At 37.9% G+C, this 14918-nt stretch overlaps 1 long non-coding RNA gene across 1 annotated transcript; it reads right to left on the reverse strand.

Annotated features, from left to right (window-relative positions):
* Positions 1-2421: 2421 nt before the first annotated feature.
* LOC111245232 (uncharacterized) lies at positions 2422-5581 on the reverse strand. The gene is made up of 3 exons (XR_002671255.2): positions 5397-5581; positions 3654-3731; positions 2422-2986 (listed from the first exon to the last, which is right to left on the reverse strand). It is a non-coding gene; the product is annotated as an uncharacterized LOC111245232 (long non-coding RNA).
* Positions 5582-14918: the final 9337 nt, after the last annotated feature.

Raw genomic sequence — 14918 nt, forward strand, 5'->3', positions numbered from 1 at the left:
CGTATTGATCACCGAACTGACCCTGTAATTTTTTAAATAAGTTAATTCCTTTTCGATTGCCTTACGGGAGCATGCGTGGCAGTGATCTTTCTTATCTTTCCGATATGGCATACAATAACATATTATAATATTCGTGTAATATTATCGTAACAGTAAGTATTATTATTAACAGGCTGTGCACACACTTTTTTTATTTGGAAGGGAATTTCCTTGGCAACTAAGAGACATTTTGGATGGATGACTTATTTGCAGGGATGTATCTTTCAACCGAACGAATCGTTTAACATGGCAATGAAGTCTCGCTGATGTTACTTTGGGCTTTTGGTGTATGCATTTTATTTTTATAGCAGTCTGGCTATTTGGTCAGGCCACGAATTGGTATATTTAAATTTTTTAGCAGTCATTTTGCTAATAGCCACCTTAACTTACGGATGCACTTATAAAACGTCATTTCAGAGTCGTTGTTTGAAGTTATTGCCTTGAACATAGCGACAAGTTATATCCATATCGGCTCTTTAGATGTTGAACGGTTTTAACAAAGCTGAGTTGATGCAATACTTTCATATGTGGATACGATCGGAAGAGCAAGTTTTTTTTTCGGATAATGAAACGCGTTTCTTTTTCGGCCGTTGTATCCTGGTTATTCTCTGTATGACGTTTGAATTGTGAGTCTACCAAGTTTTAAGAACGAAGCGTATCTGGAAATGAGAACGCTTTGGATAGTCCAGTCCCCGCATGGCTGCTATGGTCGACTAAAGTAGAATTTATTCCAACGTTCGTACGATTTTTGTACTTTGATCCTCCAGAATACAGGTCATCGTTGCCGTTTGATCCAGATTCAGTCCTCGCTGCCAGTTATTTTATAGTCGAAGGCTTTGGATAGCGCTTCATTGTAGTTACATGTCACATACTAAGCTGCGTAAACAACAGAGGCTATCAGATCTACAGCAGAGCAACGGAAGGACCTTTTGGCGACGTTGTCCGTCTTTATGCGGCATGTAGAATAGACACGACAAATATGAGCCATGGTTATTTTCACGGCGTTCTCTAAAGACGTCGCCTGCCACCTTAGGTAGAATTAATTGTTTACAATAACGTAGATTGTGCCGCCGTCCCCGTGATGGCCTAGTGGGTCACGTACGTGTGTTAGTCCTTCGGCCACTACGTTTCGTCCGAAAATCTACTACCAGCGGTGCCAGACGTAACATTCGAAACATCTTCATCATACCGCGCACGTCTCAAAACGAACAGTTAGACATTGCCATCAGTGATTTATGATTGATGAAGGGACTAACTAGATTAGCCGATTAAGCCAAATACTTTAGCTAATTGTGATAAGTGCAGATTTATTAACATAGAGATAACAAAAGCGCTATTTACAGCCAACATTATTACAGAGTAAACAAACAGAGGGGTGAGGGGTGACGTCACGTAAATATGAACACAGCTTATCAGTGATCGAACGCATATTATCTCACAGGCGTTTGCCACTGGCGACAGCTAGCTCCCAGGACGGAACGAAGCAGGTTCCGAAATTGCCACCGCACCATTATGGAGACCTATCTAGTCAGAGAGCGACAACAGCTCAAAAAAATGGAAATATAATAAATACCTACTAAATAATATAGATAAATATGATGGCATGCGAAGATAGTTGATCTTCGTTTCTACACGCAGTCCGGTTCTATTATGTGAGCTGGGTTGTCAGCACTGGAATTAGAGCGATTACGCCACTAACGGGTGACCTTGTGAAGCAAGACGAATGACCCCAGACCCAAGAATCTTTGGAGTTTTTTTTTGGGTTTAACTAGTGAAAGCGGCCCATTATGTCTCTCTCCGAAAATTTCATACGCGATTCCTGATTCTATAAAATGAGACAGCTGTCTCACTCCAGATATACTGATAGTCAGAATACAATCGTTACCTATTTTCGTTAAAAAAATTATTGACATAAAACCTTCAATAGCGTTGATATGTTATGTGCTTAAGGGTGAATTTATTAGAAATAATTTATTAGAAATATATATATATATAAAGTATTCTAGATGAATCGTGTATAATCGTAGAGGAGTTCCTCTTAAGGATTCCGTAAGTAGAGACTGATCTTAGCGTTAAGGCATTGTTTAGGCATATGTCACACCTTGTCAAAGGTCGTTAAGTTTTCCAGAAACTGCCATTCGAAAGACTAACTAAACTAAGATCCTTCTAAATGGTTTACGTTGGAACATTGCCGAAATTCGTTTATCCTATTGTTATGTAAACGACCAAAAACCTGTCGAAAAATCAGCTTTCAATCGATGTTAGTCACAGAATATAGTACCGATATAATTATGCCCCACTGATTGATTGTAGTTTTTGATTAGCCCGTATGTATGAACGTGCATGCAAACTAAATATCTGTTTATATTTCCCGGGTGGACATAAAAAATACAGTATGCTTTATTAATTTGAAGCTCAAATAACCCAAATAAACTGAGTAATTATATGATACATTAATATACAACATTTCAACGCTTGCTTTTATGTGAACACAATGTGAATTTTTTTCGTATAGCTTAAGCTTTGAAACATTTTGGCCTGTTTCATATATTTGATAATTTTAAATACATCCGCTTGTAGTTTTTAAACATAAGCTAGTTATGGAAAAAAAATTGGTCACAAACAATCGTAAACCAATTACACGCGTAATAAAGCAGCGAGGCAAGATTTTGTTTCATGGCGATGGATGACAGGGAACGACTGAAAAATGTGCATGTACTCAGTTAAAGCTAGCCCTCTTTAATCCTGGCTTTGCTCAAGTATTCCCTATCCAAAAGTAAAACAGAGAATTTTTAACAATGGTCGTCTTTTTGATCATTTGAACTCGATGCGAGTTATTTGTGCGCCCCTCTGAAATATCCTCTGACCATCTATTGAAAATTATCCGATCGTCTTTGGCAGTTCGGTTCCACCACGGTCGGCGACTGCAAATTACAGGTAGAATATCCTGTAAAGCCATACACACAATTAGATGATCCTGAAGAACCAGACATAACAGGAAATATTCGAAGAAGAATAACCGTAGATTTAAAAAAAAAATACCTTATTATAACCTAAAGTTGAATAAGCTACATCTGTTATATGAGATAGCTAAAATTCAATCAACCTAATTACTCCCCAACTTCAAAATTGTTATGCAGTATCAAAGTATCCGGCATTTCCTAGTAAGAACTTACAAAGTTTAAATTGCGTATTTTGTAGATTACAGCGCTACAAACTAAAAGCAAGACATTGATTTATTATGAAATCATCTCGTTTCATGTAACTAGCATGTGGTACTTGTTCCATATTCCCATGAAGAGGCCGTTTTAAAAATCGGTTTGATTTCTTCTAGCTACCATCTACGTCTAAGGGCATCACTCTTGTGGCTGTTCATTTCGTGCAATGAAATATTTTACACAAACCCATACAGCCACTGTACAAGCCTAGCATACGTGCTTTTACCTACTCTAACCTTCTAACAGAATATCAGACAAATGATGAACTCTTCAAGTTAACGTAACTTTTAAATAGTGCTCATAGAGGTAGGGTTTCTCTTGGGTTTTTTTTTTTTTGGAGGTTTTTTGATTTCGCCAGGAAACATTTTCGGAAATTCGTTAACAAATCACACGTACCGCGTTAGTTCAGGCCGGCTCGACTGGAACAAGGCGACGACCACAAAGAAAGCCCTCTCATGATATTTAATTATTTACCTGTCGGAAAGAAGGCTTCCTGAAGTTCTCTAAGTAGATACTCAGAAAGATTCACTGAACAAGTATAACGAAAGCAGAAGATCCGCCAACGATTAATTTCGTTACGAACGAATGAGACATTTGTAGCAAGTGTGCTTGATCGTATATCGCTGGCGTCTTCCCGATAGAAGTTACTAGCAAATCTATTGAATATCGATATGTTCATATCCTCTACTTGATTGAGTCGACACGATTATTTGTTGCGTAGATTGTCTCTGAACGAGAGAACGGATTTCATAAAAGCTTTATTATATTATATAAAACGATTTATTGTAACTACAAAAAAAAAAAATCATCCATACACATCGAGTTCAATTAAATTGTTCATATTTAACGAAAAACGGTGGTGTATTTTTCGATCGCATTTTCTGGAGTTTTTGAGTTGAAACGAGATGCTGACTAGACTGCTTTAATCCGAATTGTAATATGTTAATTGAGCAATTGAAACAGTGGAAAAAAAAAAAAAAAAAAAAAAAAAAAAAAAAACATTGCCTAAGATGATCGTAGGTCTCGTTCACGCTTGTGTATCCAAATCATAGTTACCCACTGTTTCATTCAACATTATTTACTCCATTGAAGTAACGCTCCAGTCTAGCCAGATATAAGCAACCTTATTATAGTTAACGAATCAATTGGAACTATTTTGCAAAAACAGATAAGCACAAGGAAAGCGCACTGTTTTAGGTTAGGCTGTCGATGTGCCGGATTCCTACAAATATTCGTCTACAGGCTATCCTTGAATACCCTTATTATGTCCAGTAACAAACGTATCTATAGTATAATATGCTTTCGCTGACAAGCAACGCTTGCTATTTTCTTTCAGTAAAAAAATGATAAAAACAGTAGCAGCATGGCCGGAAATAAACACTTATCGACCTCTTCCAGTTTCCCTGCCCGAACGTTTATGCAAAGCTATACTGGATAAACAGAGCATACTTTAGATTGCCGGCCATGTCTAAAGCTGAAATCGTCAAGCAAAACGTTGATAGAGGCAAACGAAAAGCGACGGTCAATCAACAAACAATGACAAAAAAGGTTCCTCAAAGGCCGCCGAAGTAAAAGTGGAAGTTCTAAGGGGGTTACTAAAAAACAGTTTAGAATACGGGAAGGCAAGAGCGAAGTCCTAACGAAAATCTAAGCACCACATTACAGGCTCTGGCTTTCTCGCTAAACTTTTTGCGCTGGGCTCTTTAAGTGGATCCGATATATATATATATATATATATCTATCTTGCGAACGATAAGAATCACGAACTGGTGTTAAAATGACAGGAAGGGTTGAGTGAGATATTAGTCATAGTAATATTAGCTTCGTAAGTGACAAAAAATTTCGATAGGCGTCGATCTTGAATTGGATTAACTCCATTTTGGAAAATCGTTAACGAAGCTAAATATCATCTATAAGTCAACTTTTATCGTACCAGCTATCATACCCAGTTCGCTTCTGATAGTAGTTCTAGAAAGGTCAAAACGCCCATAAGCACGACTAGATTTTCAAGTACGACTATACACGCACATATCTGCATCATTATAAAATTCTCTGATAGGTAAGTTGTTGCCCATCTTGCCGTCTCATGCTGAATAATTTGTATTGTACACACTTATGTGCCGTTCCAAGCAAACTCACCATATAGCCTTATAGCAGTACGTACGTTTTGAGAATTTTTGATGTTAAATATGATTATGTTAAATATAAGGCACCGACGCGCAACACCTCGGTTTCTCTATTGGTAAACAAACACGACCTCGACCCCATATGATAGTTGTCTATACGTATTTTGCAATGTAAGAAAGAAACAATGTCAACCACGTGAAGCATGCGCATGGTGTCTCTAATGCGGTCAACGCAAGCAAGTGTCTCTAGGCGTCCTTTTGTCGCCATGCGCGGTTAACATCGTTATTCCCTGCTAACTACAATATTGTAATTTGTGCTTTGCGTTTCCACATGTCCATGCTATTATGCGACGAATACATATTGAGCACTGTCATTTTGAGATCATACGCGAGAAACAGATGATAATCGACTGGTCACAGATATCAACATCCCGACCAGGTTGACCACGGGAAAATGCCTCGACCCCCAGAAGCTCACCGATATTCATTTTTTGAGAAGAAAAAAAGGGAACGGGAATGATTATATGGTCTTTTTCAAACGACCGATATATTCGGTGGTGTTAAACAAAAGGCCATCGAAGTATAATTATGTGTCCTACAGAAACGGTAGACGTTGAACACGAAATAAGGACAAACATTGGAAATAAAACCTATCTGAGGCCAAGTGCAAGTCGCTGGATAGGTAGGCTTCACTTTAATCAAAACCCTCATCATGTTCAGTATCGAAACCTGGACTGACTTACTCTGTACAACGCGTTAAAGATCAAGGGATATATAATCTAACATCATTCGATCGTTTTTGTGAAGGGCCCACTGTTGAACTGTGCTAATAAACTGTTCGTGTTCTAGTGAGCCCGCGTTATACTAGAAGAAGTTAAATATATAATCAGAAGTACCTTTCTAAGTAATAAATAAACGATTGACTGCGCCACTGTACAATTGCTAACATTCGATTAATCGTATGTAAAAAGATGTAACGAGAGATTGAGTAAAGTGAAGCATTGTTTATAAAATATAGGAGATTAAAAGCTTGAAATTAAACTACTCGTATTAAGCAATTGCTTAACTTTCAAAGTTTGTTCGCCATGAATCTGTCGATAAGACTCCGAAAAGAAGTACAAGTTCTCAATTTAAATTGCTTTCTTGAAGTACTTTCAAAAACTTCATAGCTTCCCATTCTCTTCAACCATTCCTTATTAGCGTCTCCAAAAGTGACAGAAATTAACATTTTATATAGGTTCTTATATTATTTTCACCCTTATGCTTGCCCTTCTTGGTTCCAGGAGCGATAAATAGGATGTGGGTTATTTTTTTACGGTTACTTTCAATTGAGTGAGGTATTTTACGACTTTTCAACAAAAAGGGGCAAGCGCTGCAATTTTGCATTTGAGTAGAGTTGAAGACGCCCTAACATATACAAAACGGAATGGGTGGCACATATAAGAAGCATTATGTAGTATGATTTATATACAATTAATCGGGTAGATGAGGCAAACGCTTTAGACATCTACTGGTTAGGCTATGCATCACACTACATTGACGAAGCTGTTGCATATATATGTACAACAAAGAAGAATACAAAGCTGTACACTAATCGTAGAGTCGTTTGGTCATGTTAAATACTTTTCGAATCATCTTATTAGTATTATCATTGTTTATGTAGTCGGCGTTCACGAGTGCCTTCAGAATGAATGCTTTATGACCTAATCAGTAGCCGTTCAACGTAAATGTTCAAACGAGGTACACTTGGGGGTAACTCACGAAGCGATATTTGCTCTAGCGCTATCGGAGGGAGCGATAAGCTTTAGATATATGAAAACGTGCCACTTACAATAACTACACTTTTTTTTGCATACTTAACAAATATAAATAAAATAAACATGTATACAAATAAGTTACGTAGACATAAAATTCGTTACTAAGCTTTAAATGACGTTTATTTAGATATAGTTAATGCTTGGTCTGGGGCACCGTTCGTCACGACTGAATTCATGTATCTCATATGATTTGTCACTGTCTGAACTCACTATACGACAACAAAAATGTTACGTTAGTATGAGATACCCATTAGCAATGAATTACTTGTTACAATAAGTCAGTAAATGTTCGGGTTTGTTGCTAGTAAGTGGTCAAACTTTAAAGTATTAACTTGATGTGATTAGAGTCGGCATCGTAGATCTCTTCGCCTAACTTTTTGAGCTCCAAACTCTCCTCGTTCGCGACTAATTCGGCGTATACAATACAAAATAAATATTAATTCGCCAAGAGTAAAAAGACGACGACTTCAACATTGATATTCTGTAGCTTCACAGAAAAACCAAATACACTGAATTGAGCTCGCTGAAGTTGAAACCATTTGCGCATCTATAATAGTGCGCTAATACAAATGCTACGTGTTACATGAGGCCGAACGATCAGAATACAATGAGATAAGGTCTCTTGTTATGGCACACATACAAACTCTAAACGTATCATGAGTTTGAAAAAAATAAGATCCTTTCTTACCCAATACCGGAAAACGTCTCTATATATTATTACTATTTACTCAAAAGCGTCACCTGACAGAGTTGATCATGACTTTTATTTACGTAGAAGATTTTATTGGCAACAATTTTAGCCAGTCTTCCCCTGCCCCATCCTGTTTAGAGAGATCCGTATCGCGTCAACGTCACTTTTTAACAAAGCACTATTTTCTTTTTGTTAGGCATTGATGAAACATGTTTAATAAATATGGGTTGCTTTGATTTTAAGTTTTGCAAATAAATAGAAAGAAATGTGGGGTTTGCTGAAATATTGCGCTGAAAAGGACTGTTTGAATAGAATTAATCGGCAACATTTTAGCCTGGCTTTCGCATCCCAAAAACATATTACCAGAATCAGTAAATTGGACTTGATCAACAATGCTCCCATTTATTATGGAAACTCTCGCGCTTTAAACGTTCAACAAGAGTGTTCTAAATTCTCGTGTTCTTAATAGTTTAAGTGAAAGAGCTAACGTTATTCATAGTCTTAAGCACTGCCATTGTTATCTTAAAAACATTTTATTGTTTACCTTACAAACACGAAACTATTACTATATAAAAAAAAAAAAAAAAAAAAAAGCAATAACCATAATCGTGATACACTTATATAACTCGGTATCTATATTGTTTATGGTTAGAAAACATCGAGCTTTCGTGTCGATTTGTTTGCGAAAATGAGGCGTAAAATACACCAGTTTCAAAGGAGTGCTACAAGGGTAATACCCTTACCAACGAAATCTATGGCACTATTACCAGTGGCGTGTGTCTTTAGTTGGCAACTAAAAGCCTGGCATTATCTTTATAGATACTGCCTGTGGAAGAAGCTTCTATGTCATTGTAAATCGGCGTGGCACATACTCCATTAAGCAAAGATTTCATCTGTGGCTGATAGGGTCCTATTGGGGAAAATGCTATTATCTCTATCTGTAATATGTAATATTTACACACTATTAATAGATAATACTAAATGCCTATTTGTTATCTTCTAGATAAAAAAAGAAAACCCTTTGAAGAACCTTTTCGTGCGTAAGGAATGTACCTTTTGCGATTCAGAAATCTGTGAACTGTACCTATATTCGCCAATATCGTGTGTGAAGAATCTCGTCAATTAAAAGTCAGCGCTATAAACGCTGCGGCATCTTCACCTATAATTCTGGCCGTTTACTGCGTTCGGTCCTGATTGGCTTTTTCGGGCGTACCACGATCATTATGTGAAAACAATCGCAAATGCACTGAGTATTAATGCTTCACTAAGTTGGGTTGCTCGGTTTTTAGAAAAAGCTTTGCCTTCTCCAGTTTCTCTCCAGCACTCCGCGTAAATGGGTCGCGCTCTTCACTCGTTGGGGTAATCGAAGCCACGGAATTGCCGTCTTGATGCTGTTACCTCTTAAAGGAAACTAAAACGCTAAAGGAAACTCTTCAAAATTTAAGATGTTTGCATTTTCGATGTTGTCGTTCTTAATAAAAATACATTCTCTAGATAGCCGTCTACAACAGCGAGCAGACTTTTCCGCCAGGAACTCTTCACACTGACACGGCGTTACTGTTCAAAGCTCTCTAACGAGTGCTCGAGGGAGTGTTAGGAGATATTTATCACAAACAAGGTTTACCGGTTATGTGAAGATTTGATATATTGCATGATGCATTATTTAGTTAACCGCGAAGCGTCTGAAGGTGTAACGAGTGGAACAATTAAGATTCATTCATTTGCACCTATTAGAGTTTGTGTTGTAGAATTTGCCAACGATGTCAGCGGATTTTGTGTGCTTACTGGTCGACACTCTGATTGAGGGCCGCATTACACTACCCGTTGAAATGCCAGCTAAAATTCTATGATAAAAACAATATGTGAACGCGAAAATTCCGTATGAGCCCGTTGTGTGCCTAGTTACGTACCATACAAATGTTGAGCCATTGTTTAGTTCAGAAACACAGCCTGCGTCAGGTTTGGCAGCTAGATTTTTCCGCGGTTACGGTGACGATCTCTAAGTCGGAACAGAGGCACAGTTGTTAATATGGAAAAGCGCTGCGAGTTCCTCATCTTAGCTCCATCGTGCTACAAAAATCTATGCCTGTGCTATACAACAAGCAGTGTGTAAATAAATATAGGTCTTTGATTCAATTAAATTTTGTTGATTACGATTGTAGATATATTAATGAATAGACATGGGAGTTTCTCAACACGAACCGAAAGAAAAAGAGGTGCTCTTTGATCTCTACTCTCTGAATTTCGTTCCTTGGGTCTTAATAAGATTGATCGTTAGATCGACACAAAAACATCTACGTCCAGTCTTGTGAGGGTCTGTTGAACTCGAAGCTGGATGGATTTGCAAGCAACTGGATTCTTGCTTGCTGAAAACCTTAACGAAATCCTTAGGCTCTAGAATCATTTAAGGTACATCTTTAAACAGCACCGAAAAATACGAGAAGGATTAGCACCTTGTGCCACCCCCGGGTGTGCTAAATAACCGAGGGTGTTCCGAGACCCCGTTATCTATTACTGTCCGGTTCTTCTGAACTATCGTTGCCAAAAAAAAACTGTGTTCTCGATAAGAATATATGGGACTAACACATGTACGTGAATCGAAGATGTTTTTAGAATCCATAGGCACAGCGTACCTGACATAGCGTAGTGGTTTGCTCAGGGATTGTTTAACGTATTCAATGAAGATTCTACAGACTGTAGTTATTTATTAAAGAGTTATCTGTGAACCCAAGTCGTTCTTAACAAACGGTTGTCCCTTAGTTAAGAACTCGGTCAGCTATTCAGACGAGGCAAAGTTAGTTGCAAGCTCCCCTGTTCCCGTTCTCTCATTGAGAAGGGAACGTCCATTACCACGTGTAGGCCCAGTTGCCTTTTTGGAACATAAATCTTTAAAAGCCTGCATCACTTCGTATACACTGAAGTTTGCGCCTGGGAATGGGATCGCGCACTTCGTGTTGTGTATTTATTTGAGGTTATAGGAAAGAGTCTCTCGCGGGATAGTGTCATACCAAGACACGAATTCAAGTTTTGTGATGAAAACGTTTGCCACAATAAAAAGGGGCATTATTGCCTTTTTTGCTGAGTGTGCAGCGCTCATAGATGCCAAAGATTCTAATATAGATGAGAATCTGCAGTAGAAGTCCTTTTTTGTGCTTGATCATTGGGTTATATGATATAACCGTCAAAGTTTGCGCGCGGGTTGTTGCAAACATTTGATTCATTCCGCCCGAACGTCGCTCTAGGATTAAAAGTATTACGCTTCTATTAAGAACTAAAAAGTATATTCTTATACGTCGTCTTGTATACACTAATTACAATCATACTTTATATATGTCAGATAAAGGTTCGAGCAACCGCTAAGTGTTGCCACCACTAAGCAAATTTAATACGGCTAAGCTCATCTAATGTTTGAAGTGGCTCTCTGTTTGCCGTACTTCATTGATATCACTCTCGCTAATATAGACCGCTACTTATCACTTCAAAAAGTAGAGTGGCGGATTTGAGAGGATTATATCTTTAGTCATTCTAGCCATCATGTAGACAAAGTACCATCCAAAATTTACTTAGCGTCATCGTTGGAGCATATACGCTAAAGGCTATTCGATTATATGGCCCAACAAAAAAAATGGCTGACCTATTTTCGAGAAAATATCTATTGAAAATACCGGTGTCGTTGACTGCTAATTTCCTTGCAATAATTTAGTCGTCCAACAAAGCTAAAGAGAGATACTTTTCCTAGAAAGGGATGTGATTATGGGTAGAGGAGTCGATGGTTTTCAATCAGCTACAGTCAGGGCAGACAGGTCGGTTGCCGCGGGTCGATATGATATGATGCTGCGAGGTATGAAGCCAGGTTTTGAATGACCGAAATACTGTGACGCCCACGGGTTCCATTTTGTTTGAAAAATGAGGAGGAATCGTATTATAATAATGCGTTATGCAAAGCCAGCGGGACCACACTGCGTCTGCATAACGATCATTGTTATATATTATTCTTGTATAAGTAAATATCCATGACAAACTGAAAAGCCATACATAACACAAAAGCTAGATATCACACCACGTGTAATTAATACAAAAAAAATCGGACTGGTTTCAGTAACTGATGTAAGCTTTTTTGAGTTTTCTCTGAGCTTTAACTTATTTTTTTATCCATAAGACTTCCGAATGTGCCAGGGTAGAGCTTTTAGTATCCTGAATGCCTTATTCTCGAGGTACTAACTTGATATTTTATTTGATTAAGGAGTCAGATTCATCAAAAAAGAAAAACTCTTTCGATTATTATGAAAAGAAGCACAAATACACCAACTAATGATATCCCAATTAAAATGTCAGTTACCTGGGTAGCAATCAGCAGGATCGTGACATTCAAAATAACATGCGTTTATGCATAACACGCTTTTTCAAAAGTAATACTAGAAAACTCATTTGAAAACACATTTTTTACGAATATATAAGATATTTTTAACGACAACCATTCGTGCCACTCACTTCTTCACCCTCGTTCTACTGGACATATCTCCTATTTAGAGAAGTAAAGATTTCTTTAATCAGTGGGTCTTCTTGTTAGCATACTTCATTAGTGATGATATTTTTTACCCTAAGACTCTACTGGACGCACGAACCTGCGTCAACCTATTCTATTGCTATGACGCTTTACTGTATTCTAGACGAGAATTTTTGATGTAAAAATGATGGATTAGATATCATAGGAACACGACTCTAAATCGAACGTCGAACGAAAGCGTTGTGTATCTAGTAAAAAAAAACAAAAAAAAAAACGTTATGGATTAGAGGAGATAGAGGTGGCTAGAATTCTTAGCTTTGCACCAGCACAACCATGAACGCTAGCACATATACGCATAATCAATATTTAGCTGCATGGAAGATTTCAGATATGTTGTTTACGCATATAGCCAGTAAGATACGATGGTGTCCTACGACGGGTAATCTCATAGTGTTTTTATGGTTCTCATTTTAAACTAAATTTATTACGGTCGAAAACTGGTATTAATTAGTCAGTTGTTACCCATCGATGAAGCAGGTAAGTGTAAAAAGTTTGAGATTGACTTTTAGAGAAACAATCAGACAAGACTTATAGATAATTACCATACTTAAGAAACGTGAAGACAGGCCACTTAAAAATGATAATGAAATGATTAGTATTATTATCATAAAACCAGCCTTTTTTCAACTTATGTTAAGATAAAAACTGAGGTCGTTATGCGACAACTGTACCGATAAGGCATTCAAATCCATTTAGACTATTGCGAAATAGATTGATAGTGTATACCAACGCTATAAATGATTTGCACGTTCCCATTAGCGTTAAAGTGAAATTTCTCAAGTATCATTACTACCTACGCTGATTCATATGAGCCTCACTGGAGACGACCAAGGGAAACCATTGAGAGCGGCAAAAAAATGTTCCACCATGAACTCTTTCGGCGGCAGCACTGACGTCACGCATTATGCCGCTAGATTGGCTGATTAAATGCACCTTTGTTGTCGTTACCATGGTAACAATAAAGCATCATGTCGCATGTTCCCGGAGTCACCAGAATAATAGTTCCCATCATCTAACCGCTAACGCCATTAATAGTTAAAACCACTGAAGGACCTTGTCGATTATACTTGGGTATTTTGCTCAGTTCCATCTTTTAAGCTACCAACGTCAAAATTATAAAACTCGGCGAGCATTTTACTTTTTACTATTCACATATTGTTTTTGTTTTACTATAAATTCTAGATATTGCAGATTTAATCTTTTACCTGGGAGGATTTTCATAACTTTGTTTTAGAGATCAGAAGGGCTCCGAAATAGCCAGCCGTCAAGTAGCTCAAGCTCTACACGGTGACTATACACTGCGAGCAAAACTGCTTTACAGAACACTAAATGGCATTACTTTCGATTAGCAGACCTTTGTGAAGGCTAACATTGAATTGTATTGACGTAGATAGCTACAAGCACCTTCAATCAGATACAAGTTATCTGCACACACGAACAAACCGGCAGCTTGTATCTTCACTTTTTTCAATTTTCATTTTTGTAATCATCTACATGCATGCGGTTTTAAAAACATTTGCTATAACCCCCGCGATTCCATTAAAGCGTTGAAAAATACTATATTGTTAAGCGCTGCCTAAAATCATAACTGTACACTGGCAAAATTCTATTGTTCAAGGAGTTGTACATTCGGACATATTAAACTGATGAAATAATCTATTACTGACGGCGAATGAGTGACGCTCGTAGCCTTAATTACCTAATCTTTAGGCACGCATTAGAAAACGTTTCGTAGAGGAAACGCTACGCAGCAAAAAGTTACAATTACCTAATTAGACTCTGTCCAGGAAGGTCTATGCCGACGTAATACGCGGCCACCAATATGACCTAATGTGACGGCTTTTTCGAGCCAAACTGCTAAGCGAGCTTCAGCACGCATGGAACGCTCTTCGGTCGACGTATAGTCTTTTCTAATCAGTGGCCATCTGTTTTGCAATGGGTTTATCAGTTCAAATAGGTTTAAAAAGCTTTTCGTAAATCGTTTACGATAGTCCAATCGAGCGTGCTAATAAGAGCCAACACGAAATGAAATATTCCTCATATTAGATAGAGGAAAAGAATTCAATTTGTCTTGATTCAATATATATCGGCGAATCGCACCACTTTTTACTGCAGTTTTACCGATCCGATCTACCGGCAAATGAATAGGTTATTGGGTAGAGTATTCGATCCCGAATTCTACGGGCAGCAGGTTCGAATCCTTTCATAAACAGACTTCGTTTTGTGCTAGAAGCCAGCCAATTGACTAAATACCACGCGATACCCGACGTGAAAGGTCAAAACAATATAGGAAGGTGTCAAGTGCAGTGAAGCAGACTGCACAAGTTACTCTCGCTGAGGCCACCGTAGCTGCCCACGATAATACATACACATGGGGTAAATGGAAATGTCCTTAATGAGAGTGTAGAGTAAAGGAAGCCGGAAGGAGGTGGAGGTAGATGAAATTTGCGGCTGTTGCGA

Source organism: Varroa destructor, unplaced genomic scaffold (assembly GCF_002443255.2).
Source record: "Varroa destructor unplaced genomic scaffold, Vdes_3.0 BEIS01000002.1, whole genome shotgun sequence".
NCBI classification, from domain to species: Eukaryota; Metazoa; Arthropoda; class Arachnida; order Mesostigmata; family Varroidae; genus Varroa; species Varroa destructor.